At 48.3% G+C, this 19481-nt stretch overlaps 1 protein-coding gene across 1 annotated transcript in view; it reads right to left on the reverse strand.

Moving 5' to 3' along the window:
* Positions 1 to 13700, reverse strand: part of TRIM50 (tripartite motif containing 50) — a 159294-nt gene extending 145594 nt beyond the window's left edge. The window contains exon 1 of the mRNA XM_069226775.1: positions 13351 to 13700. The gene's annotated coding sequence lies outside the window, so the exon portion shown is untranslated. The remainder of the gene's footprint in view (positions 1 to 13350) is intronic.
* Between the last annotated feature and the right edge of the window lie 5781 nt (positions 13701 to 19481).

Below are 19481 nucleotides of genomic sequence, written 5' to 3' on the forward strand. Positions count from 1 at the left end.
CCCCCTGTGGAGGCTTCATGGAACCGCAGGCGTCCCCAGACCACAGGTTGGGAACCACTGACCTACAGGACACATTCCACAGTTGGGAAACACGTGAATTCACAATTATAACAGTGCAGACCAGTATGCTCGCTGCCAAGAAGTTCTGTGGACAGCATATTGCACAATTAAAGTGTTTGGCGTAAGCCCTTCCGTAAAGTTATATCTAATTCTGTGCATACACAAAACCTCACCCTAATGCATAAATCCCTACACTGGTTAGGATTTGGGGAAAAAATGAGTTTTGGCTCAAATCATGATGGTTGTGTGCTATAATACCGCACTCCTTCCCCACTGCCACTTTCAAATGTTGTCAAGCACAACCTGGAGGAATTTCTGCAGGAAAAATCCCGCACATTATTAGTTTGGAACAAGTGAAAGATGTGTTGTTACCTCATTATCCCTAATTCCGAGGTGAGGCTCTGCACCCAGTAAATACCACATCAAGGGGTATCTGCATTTACCAGATGTGATATTAACTCTTAGGATACAATGGCCCATAGAATGAGACCTCAAGATTCGAAATCCTAAATGGCAACCCTAACCTTCAACAATAAAACGAACCTGTAAACCCCACCCCCAACCTTAATCATATCCCCAATCTTTTCTTCAACCTGCAATCCCGGTGCTTCGGCTCTAACCCAGATATCAGTGACCCATCAACTCGAGCGACTGGGCTCCGGGCACTAGGTACTCTATCCGGTGATCCCTTTGTAGTGAGTGTGACTACAAGGGATACCCTCCCTCCGGCATTTCCCAGACCAGAGGCAATCCGCCTTTTTCCTTGGGACCTACCTACATACGAACAATCAGTTCAGGTAGGCTTACTACTCTACCTTCTATCACCCACTGAGCATGCTACATAGCATCCACCCCTAAGGGATCCATGACTCTGACGAATGCCCCTGACCTTCCAGCACGTAGTGAGGGCAGAAACAAGTTGGTCCCCGTTTTTTAGACTCTGTGAGTCATTAAAACTCAACTGAGTCCCAATCACAATTCTAACCTTACCTACATGCACCTCTATTAAAATGCCCTACTATTCGTAATAGGTGACGTGTATGGTAATTTTATTCCCACCCCATCTGGATCCCTGTGAAATATCCAGTTAGATTTATTTCAGCACTCCCTCTGTCGTTCCTTAAACAACGAGGTTGAGTCCACCCAGGTAGTACTATCTTACATGGTTGGGGCTAGGTGGTCAAATGATGAAGAAAGATACTATTATGTGTGTGAGACCACCTAGTCCGTAAAAGGAACTCCCTCCTGTAGACACAGCCACTACCATAGACACTCTCTACACACAGCCTTTTTATATGTACTATGCGCTGAGTCAGCACCACTAATCGAGGGTCCACTAATCCAGTTTTACTCTCATGTGATCACCCCACACTTCCAGTGGTTTTTGGATGTGCTTATTTCTTTCGGGAGAATGTGTGGGGTTGTATTACTCCTGCTACTCTCTTTTGTGCTCCCACCCATAAACTATAACCTATATATCCTAGCCGTACACTGTCACTCATAACCTCTAACCCCAAGCAATCCTAAAACCACAACTCTAGAACATATGGACGCACGTATATATGTATGAGGTACCTTGTCCTGAGTTGTATAGCTTTTGTGTTTTCTATTTTTATGCAGTACTGTAGGAGGCTGGACTGGCTTGTAGTGAGTACCAAGGGGTACTTACACCTTGCACCAGGCCCAGTTATGCCTTATTAGTGTATAGGGTGTCTAGCAGCATAGGCTGATAGATAATGGTAGCTTAGCAGAGCAGCTTAGGCTGAACTAGGAGACGAGTGAAGCTCCTACAGTACCACTAGTGTCATATGCACAATATCATAAGAAAACACAATACACAGATATACTAAAAATAAAGGTACTTTATTTTTATGACAATATGCCAAAGTATCTCAGAGTGTACCCTCAGTATGAGGATAGCAAATATACACAAGATATATGTACACAATACCAAAATATGCAGTAATAGTATTAGAAAACAGTGCAAACAATGTATAGTTACAATAGGATGCAATGGGGACACATAGGGATAGGGGCAACACAAACCATATACTCCAAAAGTGGAATTCGAACCACGAATGGACCCCAAACCTATGTGACCTTGTAGAGGGTCGCTGGGACTATTAGAAAATAGTTAGGGTTAGAAAAATAGCCCACCCCAAGACCCTGAAAAGTGAGTGCAAAGTGCACTAAAGTTCCCTAAAGGACATAGAAGTCGTGATAGGGGAATTCTGCAGGAACGACACAAATCAGCAATGCAACAACGATGGATTTCCAGTCGAGGGTACCTGTGGAACAAGGGGACCAAGTCCAAAAGTCACAAGCAAGTCGGAGATGGGCAGATGCCCAGGAAATGCCAGCTGTGGGTGCAAAGAAGCTGCTACTGGACAGTAGAAGCTGAAGATTCTGCAGGAACGACAAGGGCTAGGAACTTCCCCTTTGGAGGACGGATCCCCCACGCCGTGGAGAGTTGTGCAGAAGTGTTTTCCTGAAGAAAGACCACCAACAAGCCTTGCTAGCTGCAAATCGTGCGGTTAGGGTTTTTGGATGCTGCTGTGGCCCAGGAGGGACCAGGATGTCGCCAATTGCGTCTGGGGACAGAGGGGGCGTCGAGCAAGACAAGGAGCCCTCTCAGAAGCAGGCAGCACCCGCAGAAGTGCCGGAACAGGCACTACGAAGTGGAGAGAAACGGTGCTCACCCGAAGTCGCACAAAGGAGTCCCACGTTGCCGGAGGACAACTTAGGAGGTCGTGCAATGCAGGTTAGAGTGCCGTGGACCCAGGCTGGACTGTGCACAAAGGATTTCCGCCAGAAGTGCACGGAGGCCGGAGTAGCTGCAAAAGTCGCGGTTCCCAGCAATGCAGTCTGGCGTGGGGAGGCAAGGACTTACCTCCACCAAACTTGGACTGAAGAGTCACTGGACTGTGGGAGTCACTTGGACAGAGTTGCTGGATTCAAGGGACCTCGCTCGTCGTGCTGAGAGGAGACCCAGGGTACTGGTGATGCAGTTCTTTGGTGCCTGCGGTTGGAGGGGGACGATTCCGTTGACCCACGGGAGATTTCTTCGGAGCTTCTAGTGCAGAGAGGAGGCAGACTACCCCCACAGCATGCACCACCAGGAAAACAGTCGAGAAGGCGGCAGGATCAGCGTTACAGAGTTGCAGTAGTCGTCTTCGCTACTTTGTTGCAGTTTTGCAGGCTTCCAGCGCGGTCAGCAGTCGATTCCTTGGCAGAAGGTCAAGAGAGAGATGCAGAGGAACTCGGATGAGCTCTTGCATTCGTTATCCAAGGAAATCCCCAAAGCAGAGACCCTAAATAGCCAGAAAAGAGGGTTTGGCTACTTAGGAGAGAATATAGGCTAGCAACACCTGAAGGAGCCTATCAGAAGGAGTCTCTGACGTCACCTGATGGCACTGGCCACTCAGAGCAGTCCAGTGTGCCAGCAGCACCTCTGTTTCCAAGATGGCAGAGGTCTGGAGCACACTGGAGGAGCTCTGGGCACTTCCCAGGGGAGGTACAGGTCAGGGGAGTGGTCACTCCCCTTTCCTTTTTCCAGTTTCGCGCCAGAGCAGGGCTAAAGGGTCCCTGAACCGGTGTAGACTGGCTTATGCAGAAATGGGCACCATGTGTGCCCATGAAAGCATTTCCCGAGGCTGGGGGAGGCTACTCCTCCCCTGCCTTCACACCAATTTCCAAAGGGAGAGGGTGTAACACCCTCTCTCAGAGGAAGTCCTTTGTTCTGCCATCCTGGGCCAGGCCTGGCTGGACCCCAGGAGGGCAGAAGCCTGTCTGAGGGGCTGGCAGCAGCTGCAGTGAAACCCCGGGAAAGGCAGTTTGGCAGTACCAGGGTCTGTGCTACAGACCACTGGGATCATGGGATTGTGCCACCTATGCCAGGATGGCATAGAGGGGGCAATTCCATGATCATAGACATGTTACATGGCCATATTCGGAGTTACCATTGTGAAGCTACATATAGGTAGTGACCTATATGTAGTGCACGCGTGTAATGGTGTCCCCGCACTCACAAAGTCCGGGGAATTGGCCCTGAACAATGTGGGGGCACCTTGGCTAGTGCCAGGGTGCCCTCACACTAAGTAACTTTGCACCTAACCTTTACCAGGTAAAGGTTAGACATATAGGTGACTTATAAGTTACTTAAGTGCAGTGTAAAATGGCTGTGAAATAACGTGGACGTTATTTCACTCAGGCTGCAGTGGCAGGCCTGTGTAAGAATTGTCAGAGCTCCCTATGGGTGGCAAAAGAAATGCTGCAGCCCATAGGGATCTCCTGGAACCCCAATACCCTGGGTACCTCAGTACCATATACTAGGGAATTATAAGGGTGTTCCAGTAAGCCAATGTAAATTGGTAAAATTGGTCACTAGCCTGTTAGTGACAATTTGAAAGAAATGAGAGAGCATAACCACTGAGGTTCTGGTTAGCAGAGCCTCAGTGAGACAGTTAGTCATAACACAGGTAACACATTCAGGCACACTTATGAGCACTGGGGCCCTGGCTGGCAGGGTCCCAGTGACACATACAACTAAAACAACATATATACAGTGAAAAATGGGGGTAACATGCCAGGCAAGATGGTACTTTCCTACACAACCCCCCCCCCCAAACGAAGGACAATAAGACTAGCCATGACCTGATGAGTCTTCATTGTCTAAGTGGAAATATCTGGAGAGTCCATCTGCATTGGAGTGGCTACTCCCAGGTCTATGTTCCACTGTATAGTCCATTCCTTGTAGGGATATGGACCACCTCAACAATTTAGGATTTTCACCTTTCATTTGTTTTAGCCAAAGTAGAGGTTTGTGGTCTGTCTGAACAATGAAGTGAGTGCCAAACAGGTATGGCCTCAACTTGTTCAGTGCCCAGACCACAGCAAAGCTAAGGTGATCATATGCAAGTTTGGACAGATCAACATTTTGGCCTGTGCCAGACATTTTAGAAAGAGTTAAAGTGATAGAAAAAGATAAAAAGTTTGTCAGAACTTTTAGAAAGACAGAAAAAAAAAACTTTTAAAACTTTTTAAGAACTTTTTGAAAGTTTAGAAGTACTTTTCAGCACTTTAGAAAAGAAGTGAGAAAAGAAATGCAAAACTTTTTGGTTAGGTGTACATACACTGAACTTGTTTTGTATATTTTTCTCTTATGAAAAGTACAATGACAAGAGTGGTAAGTAGTCTCAAAGCACTTATCCCACCGCTGCACAACCAATGTAGGAGGCTGGACTGGCTTGTAGTGAGTACCAAGGGGTACTTACACCTTGCACCAGGCCCAGTTATCCCTTATTAGTGTATAGGGTGTCTAGCAGCATAGGCTGATAGATAATGGTAGCTTAGCAGAGCAGCTTAGGCTGAACTAGGGGACGAGTGAAGCTCCTACAGTACCGCTAGTGTCATATGCACAATATCATAAGAAAACACAATACACAGATATACTAAAAATAAAGGTACTTTATTTTTATGACAATATGCCAAAGTATCTCAGAGTGTACCCTCAGTATGAGGATAGCAAATATACACAAGATATATGTACACAATACCAAAATATGCAGTAATAGTATTAGAAAACAGTGCAAACAATGTATAGTTACAATAGGATGCAATGGGGACACATAGGGATAGGGGCAACACAAACCATATACTCCAAAAGTGGAATGCGAACCACGAATGGACCCCAAACCTATGTGACCTTGTAGAGGGTCGCTGGGACTATTAGAAAATAGTTACGGTTAGAAAAATAGCCCACCCCAAGACCCTGAAAAGTGAGTGCAAAGTGCACTAAAGTTCCCTAAAGGACATAGAAGTCGTGATAGGGGAATTCTGCAGGAAAGACACAAATCAGCAATGCAACAACAATGGATTTCCAGTCGAGGGTACCTGTGGAACAAGGGGACCAAGTCCAAAAGTCACAAGCAAGTCGGAGATGGGCAGATGCCCAGGAAATGCCAGCTGTGGGTGCAAAGAAGCTGCTACTGGACAGTAGAAGCTGAAGATTCTGCAGGAACGACAAGGGCTAGGAACTTCCCCTTTGGAGGACGGATCCCCCACGCCGTGGAGAGTCGTGCAGAAGTGTTTTCCTGAAGAAAGACCGCCAACAAGCCTTGCTAGCTGCAAATCGTGCGGTTAGGGTTTTTGGATGCTGCTGTGGCCCAGGAGGGACCAGGATGTCGCCAATTGCGTCTGGGGACAGAGGGGGCGTCGAGCAAGACAAGGAGCCCTCTCAGAAGCAGGCAGCACCCGCAGAAGTGCCGGAACAGGCACTACGAAGTGGAGAGAAACGGTGCTCACCCGAAGTCGCACAAAGGAGTCCCACGTTGCCGGAGGACAACTTAGGAGGTCGTGCAATGCAGATTAGAGTGCCGTGGACCCAGGCTGGACTGTGCACAAAGGATTTCCGCCGGAAGTGCACGGAGGCCGGAGTAGCTGCAAAAGTCGCGGTTCCCAGCAATGCAGTCTGGCGTGGGGAGGCAAGGACTTACCTCCACCAAACTTGGACTGAAGAGTCACTGGACTGTGGGAGTCACTTGGACAGAGTTGCTGGATTCAAGGGACCTCGCTCGTCGTGCTGAGAGGAGACCCAGGGTACCGGTGATGCAGTTCTTTGGTGCCTGCGGTTGCAGGGGGACGATTCCGTCGACCCACAGGAGATTTCTTCGGAGCTTCTAGTGCAGAGAGGAGGCAGACTACCCCACAGCATGCACCACCAGAAGAACAGTCGAGAAGGCGGCAGGATCAGAGTTACAGAGTTGCAGTAGTTGTCTTCGCTACTTTGTTGCAGTTTTTGCAGGCTTCCAGCGCGGTCAGCAGTCGATTCCTTGGCAGAAGGTGAAGAGAGAGATGCAGAGGAACTCGGATGAGCTCTTGCATTCGTTATCTAAGGAAATCCCCAAAGCAGAGACCCTAAATAGCCAGAAAAGAGGGTTTGGCTACTTAGGAGAGAAGATAGGCTAGCAACACCTGAAGGAGCCTATCAGAAGGAGTCTCTGACGTCACCTGATGGCATTGGCCACTCAGAGCAGTCCAGTGTGCCAGCAGCACCTCTGTTTCCAAGATGGCAGAGGTCTGGAGCACACTGGAGGAGCTCTGGGCACCTCCCAGGGGAGGTACAGGTCAGGGGAGTGGTCACTCCCCTTTCCTTTGTCCAGTTTCGCGCCAGAGCAGGGCTAAGGGGTCCCTGAACCGGTGTAGACTGGCTTATGCAGAAATGGGCACCATGTGTGCCCATGAAAGCATTTCCAGAGGCTGGGGGAGGCTACTCCTCCCCTGCCTTCACACCATTTTCCAAAGGGAGAGGGTGTAACACCCTCTCTCAGAGGAAGTCCTTTGTTCTGCCATCCTGGGCCAGGCCTGGCTGGACCCCAGGAGGGCAGAAGCCTGTCTGAGGGGCTGGCAGCAGCAGCAGCTGCAGTGAAACCCCGGGAAAGGCAGTTTGGCAGTACCAGGGTCTGTGCTACAGACCACTTGGATCATGGGATTGTGCCAACTATGCCAGGATGGCATAGAGGGGGCAATTCCATGATACACCTTCTATACATGGCCATATTCTGAGTTACCATTGTGAAGCTACATATAGGTAGTGACCTATATGTAGTGCACGCGTGTAATGGTGTCCCCGCACTCACAAAGTCCGGGGAATTGGCCCTGAACAATGTGGGGGCACCTTGGCTAGTGCCAGGGTGCCCTCACACTAAGTAACTTTGCACCTAACCTTTACCAGGTAAAGGATAGACATATAGGTGACTTATAAGTTACTTAAGTGCAGTGTAAAATGGCTGTGAAATAACGTGGACGTTATTTCACTCAGGCTGCAGTGGCAGGCCTGTGTAAGAATTGTCAGAGCTCCCTATGGGGGGCAAAAGAAATGCTGCAGCCCATAGGGATCTCCTGGAACCCCAATACCCTGGGTACCTCAGTACCATATACTAGGGAATTATAAGGGTGTTCCAGTAAGCCAATGTAAATTGGTAAAATTGGTCACTAGCCTGTTAGTGACAATTTGAAAGAAATGAGAGAGCATAAGCACTGAGGTTCTGGTTAGCAGAGCCTCAGTGAGACAGTTAGTCATAACACAGGTAACACATTCAGGCACACTTATGAGCACTGGGGCCCTGGCTGGCAGGGTCCCAGTGACACATACAACTAAAACAACATATATACAGTGAAAAATGGGAGTAACATGCCAGGCAAGATGGTACTTTCCTACAAGTACATAAAACATTATGGGGCTCATTCGGAGCCCGGCGGGTGGCGGGCGGCGCCCGCCGGGCGGAAACCGCCGAAAGACCGCACCGCGGTCAATAGACCACGGGGGTCATTTTGACTTTCCCGCTGGGCCGGCGGGCAATCGCCAGAAGATCGCCCGCCGGCCCAGCGGGAAAGCCCCTGCAACGAGGAAGCCGGCTCCGCAGTAGCACCCGTCGCGATTTTCACTGTCTGCATAGCAGACAGTGAAAATCTTTGTGGGGCCCTGTTAGGGGGCCCCCCCTTCACTGCCCATGCCAGTGCCATTGGCAGTGCAGGGGCCCCCAGGGGCCCCACGACACCCATTCCCACCATCCTGTTCCTGGCGGGTTTTACCGCCAGGAACAGGCTGGCGGGAAGGGGGTCGGAATCCCCATGGCGGATTCTCTGGCCCAGGGGAAATCCGGCGGGAAACCGCCGGATCCCCTTTTCTGACCGCGGCTTTACCGCCGCAGTCAGAATGGGCACTGAAGCACCGCCAGCCTGTTGGCGGTGCTTCCGTTGCCCGTGGCCCTGGCGGTTTAGGACCGCCAGGGTCAGAATGAGGGCCTTAGGGGGTCATTCTGACTCCCGCCAGCGGCGGTAACCGCACGCCCGGCGGGAGCCGCCGAATGACCGCACCGCGGTCAAATGACCGCGGCGGTTATTCTGAGTTTCCCGCTGGGCTGGCGGGCGACCGCCAGAAGGCCGCCCGCCCGCCCAGCGGGAAACCCCCTTCCACGAGGATGCCGGCTCCGAATGGAGCCGGCGGAGTGGAAGGGGTGCGACGGGTGCAGTTGCACCCGTCGCGATTTTCAGTGTCTGCTACGCAGACACTGAAAATCTATGTGGAGCCCTGTTAGGGGGCCCCTGCAGTGCCAATGGCATGGGCACTGCAGGGGCCCCCAGGGGCCCCACGACACCCGTTCCCGCCAGCCAGGTTCTGGCGGTGAAAACCGCCAGAACCAGGCTGGCGGGAAGGGGGTCGGAATCCCCATGGCGGCGCTGCTTGCAGCGCCGCCGTGGAGGATTTCCTGGGGCAGCGGGAAACCGGCGGGACACCGCCGGTTTCCCGTTTCTGACCGCGCCGAATGCCCATGGAAGCACTGCCAGCCTGTTGGCGGTGCTTCCGCGGTCGTTGGCCCTGGCGGTCCATGACCGCCAGGGTCAGAATGACCCCCTTAGTGTGTAGTCATGTGATAAGACCCATTCTTTGCTCCAATGATTGGGCCGTGTGTGTGATTCGGGGGTATAGGGGGGCGTTACTGCCTAACTAGAAGGGATGCTTGATGTGATCCTGAGCACTGTCGAACACTTTCCAATGTTTTGTCACTACACTTGCCGCCGTGACTACACACACAACACGATGGAGGGTGTGGGCGGATGTGTACATGCCAGTCATGTCTGCGGTACAAAGGAAGTGCATGACCTTGGCCCGTGTGCGTTTTGACAACATCAGCGCAGAGAGGACAGTGCTCGTCAGGCACGTTCCTTGGGAGCATTGTACACACACAAGGTGTGATGCCTCCAAACAGCCGCCGGCCACCGCAGTGGCACCCTGTGAGGGAAACAGCAAACGTCGAACTGGCCGCAATCGGCAGCGCTTGGAAGCCGCGTGCAGCGCTTGGAATGCTTTTTCAAAGGCAGAAAGGCAAAATCCCTGACGCCGGCTGCTGATAATTACTCTAAACATAAAAAAGTGCCGGTACTCTGTACCGGACAGTACCGGCCCATTTAAAGCACTGCTTTAACGTGGTAGTAACACGTATCCCCTGTTTCAACTGCAAATCTCACGACAGTGTACTTTTCACTACTGCCCTCATGTATTAAAGGGGGATCCCTCCATAAGGCACAAGAGTCTTCATGGAGTGTCTCGTTGCAATCCCAAACATTTCCCTGCCCCTGTAATTCGGGGGTGGGGAATTGTTGGGAATTATAACATTTTTGGGGCATGTGTGAATCAGTGCTTCTGCACCAATTCCCCCCATATTTTACCCTGGGTTTTTAAAGCAGCCGTAATATTATCACTCCCGTTGGCCTAGTGCAAGACCCATGGGAATTAGAAGGCTTTTTGAGGACCTGGCCCTTTAATTAGCTTTTGGACTTTTCACTACCATAGCTCTTCAAGGAGCTGATGTCGCTGGCCAGCACCTTTACCATCAAAACTGTTACCAGGGGCGTGGATCAGGGGGGATGTTTGGGGTGTTACACCCCCTAAAAAAGGTATTCTGTTGTAATTAGTTTGGTACAAGTGCTTTCTGTCGGGTGAGGTGCCAGTCGGAAGCAAATGGGATTTTTTACATACACCCAGACAAAGACGCACTCGCTCTCTCGCATGCTTTGAAGGGCTTGAAAAATGTTGGTTAGTTTAAAAATTATTGTCTCTAACGTTTTGCACTGCTCCTTAAACCCCCTCATCGGTGCCGGATTAAACCCTATGGAGGCCCCTAGGCAGTCGAAATTTCAGGGGGCCCCTCGCAATTTATCTCCTAATATGTTTTTAATTTTACCAACCAACAATTGTGGCTGGGTCCCTAAAAGGAGTGGGGCCATAGGCCGGTGCTACTTTGCCTATTTGGTGATCCGGAACTGCCCCTCATGCCCTGCTTGATTGTTAGGAAATCATATGTACCCCTTACATCCCCCTCTCGCCCATCTTACTGGCCAGGCTCCGCCCCTGGCTGTTCCAACACTACTGCGGCAGGAGACTCCGTATCAGTGCTTAATTTGTGCTTGTTGTTTCCGGTGCTCAGCACCGGCACTTATTTTTCGGGGCCGGCGCTAATTCTTATGCCTAAAGCATTTGCTGCGAGCAAAATACACATATGGGAAAGACGAGGAAGAGAAAAACGAAAAAGCGTCACAATGGGAGAAAGCAGAAAGCTGCCAGAGTGATCTGAAGGGGCAGGTAGTGGCTTTAAATAATTAATGGCTTCCGGATTACGGTGCCTCAGTATTCCGTGCTCGCACATTTAAATGCAGCTAAATGCAGCACCCGCGTGTTTAAGAGTAGAGCTCTAAGCACCGGCACGTTTTTATTTACAAATTAAGCACTGCTCCGTATTTACAATTACACCAGTTTTTCTATAGTTTCCCAACCTTCTACACCGTCTACGTTATTGGTCTGTAGCATTCACTCACCGAGTTTGTGATTATTGAATTTGTAATACTTGGAAACAGCCACATAACTAAAAATCCAGGCTTCAAACACATTCCTCTCGCTGCGTGGGCTGGCCTCAGCCGCACACCCTCCAGAGGTAGGGTGACCAGACGTCCCGGATTTCCACGGACAGTGCCGGTGTCCCCACGCTTCTCTTAATTTTAAACAAATGCCCCGGTTTTTGGGGCAAAGGTCAGATCATTACGTAAATGTCCCGGTTTTTGGGACAAAGGTCAGATCATTACCTAAATGTCCCGGTTTTTGGGACAAAGGTCAGATTATCTAGGGAAGCATAAATTAAAGGTATGCTCTCTTTTAACAGAGGCCTACAAAGTATGCAATAATTAAAGTAATTTATCTGTTACTGTCAGGCAACACCCCCTGTCTGCACCCAGCAGAGAGACGGAGTGGAGAGCAGAGAGAGGTGGGCGGGACGGGTTGGGGGTGCAGGGTGGGCGGTCAAGCCATAGCGAATTTTATATATGTAGTCTTGTAAAATGTGTGTGTGTGTGTGTGTGTGTGTGTGTGTATATATATATATATATATATATATATATATATATATATATATATATATATATGTATATATATATGAACACACACATGTATAGGCACCCATTCACACAAGGCTACGCAGAAAAGGGACGTGCCAGATATAAAAGTGAGCGTAAAGTCTTTAGTCCTCCTTTTATGTCTGACCTGTCCCAGTTTTTGCCCCTCAAAATCTGGTCACCCTAGTGGATTTCACACATTCTGTGTTTTCTTTCATTTGTCTGTGCCACATACAGCCCTAGTTTATGTTCACTGTACTTCTGGGCCCTCATTACGAGTGGACGGATCCTAGTGCCTGTAACGTCGACGACAATAGTCAGAACATCTCGCCTGGTCTGTTCCTAAGGTCCAGGGGGTGCAAGCCAATGGGGGCTCGAGCCTGCTCCCCACGAAGGAAGACCGCCAACCACTTGATTTACTGCCAACTTCACAAATAAAGTAAAAGCACAAAATACATGTACTAACCCAGTTGACTGTCTGTGACTCACAAAATGTTGCGTGATACCCGTTTGCACGCCCTTAAGAGCATATTTGTGCGACAAGAAAGTAGAAAAAGCCCACGTTGCTTTAAAAAGCGTCGATTCGCCCATCTTTTACAGGTATGATGTATACAACGGAGGCAACAGAGAGGGCACGAGTTCGGAAAAAACACGAGTGGGGGGACTATAAGAGTATGCAAGTCACACCGTGGCATGTGACATCACTGATCGTGACATGATCGCATGTGGAATCACAGGAAGTGACATCACACAGAAGGTGGCATCTGTACGAGAACTGAATTGAAAAAATTATATTACCTGGCTATTCGTATAAACACTCACTCAGTCAGTCAGATACCGTTGACATTCTTAGAGTCCATGCTCGTTTATACCGAGATTCAACTAAGTCAAAACCTTGCTTCCAAGTTTCTCTTAAATGGTTGTGAGGTGGGTACACGCTGTGTGTCTTTGTTTCCCGTTCGGGCACTTAGGTGTGAGGCTGCAGCCTACGATCTGATGGCCTTTGAATTAGCCCTTTGTCTTGGGCCTAGCTGGAGGAGAAAAATAAAAAAGCCACTCCATCGCCTACAGGTTGTTGCTCGGTGCAAAGCAGTCAGCAAAGCAGGCGCTGCTGGGTGAGTTCGGGTGCCGGAAAATTACACTGGGACCAGTTCAGCTTACTTTACTGGGGCCCAACTTCTTACCGGGGGACTGCGTCCACCCTATAAAAATAGCGGGTAGACGCCGTCTACCTGCGTGTACTCCCCGGCTTGTGCCTTGTAGACAGATGTGGGTGTGCCCCACCCTTGGTACTTTTTATAAGCCTCCCTCTGTGCCCACAAGGATCACCGAGCAGTCCCTCACCTTGTAGATGTCCTTCCTGAGCCTCTCTCGCCTTCTCGCAAGTGACTCGCTGGTGGCGGCGCCGCCCTTTCTGTAAGCAGCAAGCTGCCCCTGCTTCCGGAGCCCAGATAGCGCTGCAACTTCGCTGAGGCCTCAGGGAGGAGATGCAAGTATCAGCCGGTGGCTTGTGCAGTCAAGGCAAACCTTACCCAGCTCGCCCAGAACTGGCTCCTGACGGAGTCTTCTCGCCGCTGCCTCGAGCTCTTATCTCTTCAAGGGCCTCGTGCAAGTCAGGTGAAGCTGCGAACACCTGCGGTGATTGGACCTGGCACGGGGGTGTGCGGGAAACCGAAGGAGATCTAGATGGGGTGTGAGGAGGAAGGACTATGCTGCAGGGCTAGGATTGGCTGGGACCATGCGATGATTCAACTTCACCAACCTCTGGTAGGTGTAAAATGAGGGCGTATCAAATGCCAAGTCTCCACTCAAACGTCAAAGCAAATACTAGAAAGAGGCAAGATTTGTGACCGCAAAGCCCTTGTCGAAATCCCACTTGCTTGTTTACGTGGACATTTGGTAACTGTAAAAGGTGTTGGATTGTGCGTAAACAAGAAATGGCCCAAAGTAACCACTGTTAAATGCCCATCCCACATTTGTGGACCTGGGCCAAAGACAGTTGTAGATAATCAGGGAAGGGAAATTAACTGCTGTTAACGCCTGTCAGCATGTGAAAAGTAAGTCTCATAGCATATGTTCCTATATCATCTACCCCAAGAGCACACAAAGAATCCAACTGCCTCAATCTGTTTATTTCCCTGCTCCAGGCCTTCCCTGACCCTAAAATGCAGCAAATAAAATCAATTAATGTCAGGTTTTATCCCCTCTGCGTCAGCAATCCCCAGACAAGTTGTAACAATGAATCTCCCAGGGGTGTCAAGTTTAATGAGAATTAAGCCACGAATATCTTTCTCCATTGGTGGGTGGTGAAAATTTAAAGTGGTGGGGTGTAATTACACCAATCAAACTGGGGTGACCCAACAAGTTGACTTCTTTTAGGGGATTTTAATTTTTAATGAATAGGTTTTCACCAAGTACATACACATAATTGAGTCACAAGCATTTTTACTACAACTGTCACAAGGACAGCAGGAACTATGACAAGAATGAACACAATGAGCAAAGGATGGACAAGTTGTACCAGTGCCACAGTTATGCAAGGGATAGCCACAATTATGCTAGAAACACCCACACTGTATCAATTATGGGCAGCTATTATTCCAGGAATCGTGAGAATGTTGGCAAACTTGTTAGAAAAATGGCATAGCAGAAATGTTGCCAAAATGCAAATGTGTGTCAAGGGCAGGCCAATTCTCACTGTATGTCAAATATGGTCTTTTATTGTGTAGCTGTATTAAGAATGTCTACAAGTATACACAGTAATTATCAAGTACATACCTCTAATATGTCTAAGATAAATGTTGTGACGAATCCCACTATATATTGAGGATGTCTGTTGAATATTTCAGGCACAGCAGAATGTTGCCAAGAATGCAACACGAAAAATAAGTTGTGATGTTACCCTACACTTTGTGATTTAAGATTCTGGACATCTGGTAACACCACAAATCCCTAAATATATGCACAATCTATATGTTTGTCATTGTTTTAAGTATTCACATGTTTAAGGAGAAAATATTGCAGCATACTTTATATCTAATGTTCATTATGTTGATTAGTTGTTAATTGTTTTTAAATCTACTTGTCATTGTTGATTTACATGATATGTGACACGTGATCATGATATAGGAGCGTATAATAGTTTCATTAGTGTTTTGTACTTATACTAACAGGAAGTTTTGGAAGTGCTACATAAAATATAATTAAATAACAATAACACTAATAAATATCTTTATTGACAGCTATCCAATAGCATTCCAACGGTTAAAAAAGTGTTCATGCATCTGAAACAGACAATTCACATATGCCAGGCATATGTATGGTGTTTAAACCTAAAAGGGAGGTTCTAAGATAATTGACCAGAGGACAAATCCGAGAATAGTTTCATCAGAAGTCGCAGATGGGCTGCATTTCAGAGGGCACAGGATTTGCTAGTGAGGCCCTTCCAGCAGCCGCCGTGTTCACAAACTTCACAAAGTGCATTGTAAGCCTGCTGTTCCTTCCCTCAAAACAATGGTGAATTGCATCCTGCCATGAGCAAATTTCAGCTCTAGAAATAATGGCTTGAACCAAAATTGCCTTTTGCGTGCAGACCCGGGGCAGGAACACAATATGTGAGCAGTGATTTCTTCTAATAAGAGCAGAAATGGCAGGAGTCTCCTGTTCAGGCCAATCTCCATCTTTGGACTATTTCCCCCACATCGAATAGGTCCCAAGCCTTAAAACCTTAATTTATGGATTTTGACAAAGGGAGTCGTAGATAAGGTTGCGGATTTAACTCACCATAGGTCACAACTACAAACCGTTTGTGAAACTTAGATTTTAATGTGAGGATGTCGTTTTTTACTGAATAGTTTTTGATGATCAATGCACTGCATAGCAGACAGCAGTTGGTTAAGTTTCGGAGGGCATCATTTTGGATTTGTCAAAGCTGATGCTATGTCTGCAGTAAATATGTTGAAGAGAATAGGGGCTAAAACATATCCCTGTTTTAGCCCTTAGTTAATGGGGACTTTTTTGGACAGGGTGCCTTCCACAATTAGTTTATCTTGCACCCAATTGTTCGAATAAAGAGCGATGATGGCGTTGAATATTTTTGTCGGGTGACCCCAGGTACTTAGTTTCTGCCACAACCTTGACCTATTAGTGCTGTCAAAGGCTTTTTTACAATGTATAAAGCAGGCATGAAATGCACACTTATTGGCAAATGTTGAGTGACTTTGGAGAGCCAGCACTACAATGATTAAATATAGTGGAGGATGGATTATAAGTAGTGATAAGTTTGCACCTATGACTAGCTATAAGGTCTCCACCCCAACATAAAGTCCAATCAAGGTCTCAATATATTAGCCCATGGCTCAAGCCTTGGTAGGTAGCTGCGAGAAGGCAGGCTTAACTTAGAAGACAGGTGTGTAAACCAATTAAATACACCAGTACAGTAAATAAGTAAGACACAACACACAATAAAAATCCCACACAAATTTATAAAAATAGGAAATATTTTTAATTTAAAATGACACCAAATGACAAAAATCCAATATAGGGAACTGAAGATATGAATTTCTAATAAAAAATGTGCTTTCTAGTGCTTAGAAGCCAATATCCCCAACCGGGTGCATCTGTTCATGCTAGACAGGGACCAAGTCACAATTTGTGGCCGATCGCAACGGAGCCCTGCTGTAATACACTGAGCGGGAGGCCTCGGTCAAAATTTTACCTTTGGACTTAGTCGTTTTTCTTGAGGATTTTCTACCAACGTCCTGAGGTCCTCTCCAGCAAGCCGATTTGGTGCAACGTCGTCGGATCCGCGGCGGCCTTGGTCAAATTTTGGAAGTCTGGTGCTTTCAGCGGTACGCATCAGAAATTCATGCAGGGTCATGGTTGAAGTTGATCGGCTTGGCTGTTGACTTCGGGTCGGTCCACTTATTGAACTTCTTACAAAAGTTGCTCCAGACGTCTCAAACTTCTTCCTGATGTTCCCCCTGAGGGTTCAAAGTGCCCAAAACATAGATCTAAGTGTCTAGAAGCTCTCTCCGAAATGGCCCTTGGAAGTTTGGACTATAATTCCCACAATGCACCTTGGCAAATTCTTAAAAGTCCACTGGACACACCCCAGGCTGGGGACTTCTTGTTGAGTTAATAAAGCTCTGTTAACCTGTTTGTAGCAAGGTGGCAGTATTATGTGGTGTGACTAGGGAAGGGAGTCTTACCATGTAATACTAGCACATTACCCAGTAGTGGACCTCAGAATCCCATTAGTAAATGTTAGCATAGTTCTGATAGTGTGGCAAAGGTCAGGCTACTTAGTGGAAAATGTGTAAAGCATTTCACAATACCAACATGGACGATAAGTAAATGACACGACTCAAAAGAACTCCTACACCAATTTAGAAAAATAAAGCAGATTTTTATTTAAATTTAGACACAAAAACAAGCTTTTTAAGTTATACACAACCAGAGTTATTTAGAATCTTTGGAAAATAGGCTATTTTCACTGTTTAAATGGCTCCCATTGAGGTCAATGGGGAAAATCAAAGTGTGCACTCGGGCACTTGCAGAGTGAGTCCTGGGGAGCCCACGGACCAAGAGTCAACAGTCAGTTTTTTACTACCTTGCCCAGGGAGCCGGGTGCAGAGGTGCTTTGGATGTCCTTGGTGCTGACGGGTCCGCAGTGGCTGGTTCGTTTGCACCACTTGGCAAACGGGTACTTGGGTGTGGACACACACTTTACCCTTTGGATGTAGAGGTTTTTGGGGGGCCAGGACCAGGAATCAACAGCTGGATTTTTTACACCACGTCCGGGGACTCTGGTTGCTAAGGTGGCTTCTAGCTGTCGATCACGGAAGCTGGTCGCGCTAAATACGCTTTGCTGCTCCTCTCAAGGTCACTTTCCTCAGGATGCAGAACGACAGGAGAGGAGTCATTGCTGACATCCGTCTCTATGCTGAGGGTCTGCTCTGGAGTCGGTGATCTCCGAGTAGCATCTCCGAGTAGCCATCAGTTTCCAGTTTGGCGACAAACAAGCCTTGGTAGTTGCAAAGGTGGTTCGCTGGTACTTTGTACACTCTGTTCTAGTGGTGGTCTCCGTAAGTCAGTTCTTTGTCCTCTCTTCGTGCTGTGGCTGGAGTCCAGGTCCTGGTGTTGGTGACATAAGTCTTCTTTGTCCCTCTTCTTCTTTGCAAGTAAGAACAAACTTTCTGGTGCCAGGAGAGCCCCTTAAAACCTGCTTTTAGGGGCCATTGAGGGTGAGGGGGCAGTGGCCAATGGGGTACCTCTCCCTGTAGCAAGCCCCCCCGTAGTGATCACTTCCTGTGGAAGTGGGTCACTTTCCTACCCAGAATCCACTAAAATGCAGAGTTGCCAAGAAGGCAAAACCCTCTCTCTGCTCTACAGACCTCCTAGCCCATCCTAAATGTGTGGCTACTCTTTTGGAAGTGTACGCCTCCGGCAAAGCTAATTTTCCATCCTTTCAGGCTGGACAGGGCGGGAAGGGCTTTGTCCTCCACTGGGTGACAAGTAATTACATTTTAAGGGCAGGTGAAGTCTTTGAGGCAAACCGCCTTGATTTCCTTTTCACACTAGTCAGCCTGGGAGGGAGGCGGTATGACCTCCTGCCTGCCTAGGCCCTTTGTCTCCATTCTGTGGAAGTGCTAGCACAACCAGCAGGAGGGCAGACTTGCGTCTGTGGTGGCAGAAGCTTGAGGGAGCCAACCAAAAAGGCAGAGTGCTTGGTAACTTGGTGGGCACCCTCTAAAGGTGCCACCTGGGCACATGCTAGTAATCCTGAGCATGGGCATCATGCTCAGAGTTAGAAAGCAAGATGTTTGATACCAAACACGGGGGGAATCGGCCGGGCCATCACAAAACTGGACATCTGGGAACTGTCCAGATGCCAGTCTTTGCTATCCTTTGGACAGCCGGTTACTCATGGTAGCATTAACGTTTTAAATGCCACGATAGGGTCATATATGCTCATGCATATATGTCCTCACTCACAGTACAGTACACCCTGCCTCCTGGGCAATAGGAGGCCTGCTTTAGGGGTGTCTGACCTGTACTGTGGGCAGTAAAGGGACTCTGCCTGCACCTGATGTGGGCAGAGTCTCACTTGAGCAGAAGACTGCTTGTGCAGGTTGACATTGCAGCTCTGCAGTCTCGCTTTTACTCGGGTCACAGAGGGTGCTGCAGCCCTGATGACTCCTTTACCACCCTTGTCTTAGGTACCACTGCTACCAATTACTAGGGACTTACAGGGGTGGTAAAGTCCTTGCGAATTGGCCTATGCAATTCAACATACAGGTTAAGGGAAAGAGCATAAGTACTGAGGTTTGGTTAACAGGCCTCCCTACCCTAACAGGTCAAAAACAACTGCATCAAGCAGCAAAAAGTGGGGGTGACTATCTGTGTAAGGAAATGCCTCCTTGGCATGGTTGCCCCCTGACTTTTTGCCTTTGCTGATGCTATGTTTACAATTG

This window comes from Pleurodeles waltl, chromosome 3_2, assembly GCF_031143425.1.
Source record: "Pleurodeles waltl isolate 20211129_DDA chromosome 3_2, aPleWal1.hap1.20221129, whole genome shotgun sequence".
NCBI lineage: Eukaryota > Metazoa > Chordata > Amphibia > Caudata > Salamandridae > Pleurodeles > Pleurodeles waltl.